Raw genomic sequence first — 828 nt, 5'->3', positions numbered from 1 at the left:
GAGGAAGTGAAAACCCAAAACGCAGGCCTTCTCAAGAAACACCGCAGGCCACACCACAGTTCCTTTACGCCACATCGTGTCACTCCAGAAGTGCTTGAGACCGCAGACAAATCTCTTTGCATCCTGGATTGCCTGGCAGGGCCACAAGGATCCGTGAGCGTGAACTTGAGACAAATGCACTTGTAATCAATGATAGGGAGGGAATGAGACAAGGAAACGCTGGTCTGTCACTTCCCTTCGAGGCCGGCACCAAGTGAGGACACAATGCCCGCCCAGCCCTCCACCCAGAAAAGGAGGGGGCACGCTGGTTAACACAGCCAAGGGCTGGGACGAGGGGAGCCTGATTTGAGCTCCACATGGGAATGCAGGATTCCCAGAGTCGGGGAGCTGCTTCCACAAGTGTCTCACTGCTGAGGGGGATGGTCCTGCTCTGTCAATGGCGCCATTGTCCCGAGCATGGGGGTTTGGATGGGTAAATGTAGGCTGCAGGGAAGTGGGGTGACGAGGAGTGGAAGACAGAATCCTACACACACCAGACAGTGGCAAGCTGGGGCTTGGGGATCAGCTGCCGGAGACAGCTGCCCACGTAACAGTGGCCAAAGTGCTTACATGAATTGACTTCAGTGGAATTCGGTGGAATCAGGGGCTTGGGGTCAGAGGCATCTATGGGAACTTAAATCCCCAAGAAATATTGGAAAGGGGTTGAATTTCTCTAGGGCAAAAACTGGGGGCTCCACCCGATCTTATCTAGATGGGTGGAGTAAGAGAAATTATTGATCCGCACATGCCTGCCCTCTGCAACAACGCCCGGCGAGAGCCCCCACGAGC

Source organism: Pteropus vampyrus, unplaced genomic scaffold (assembly GCF_000151845.1).
Source record: "Pteropus vampyrus isolate Shadow unplaced genomic scaffold, Pvam_2.0 Scaffold164, whole genome shotgun sequence".
Lineage (NCBI taxonomy): Eukaryota > Metazoa > Chordata > Mammalia > Chiroptera > Pteropodidae > Pteropus > Pteropus vampyrus.
This window is presented reverse-complemented; position numbering follows the sequence as displayed.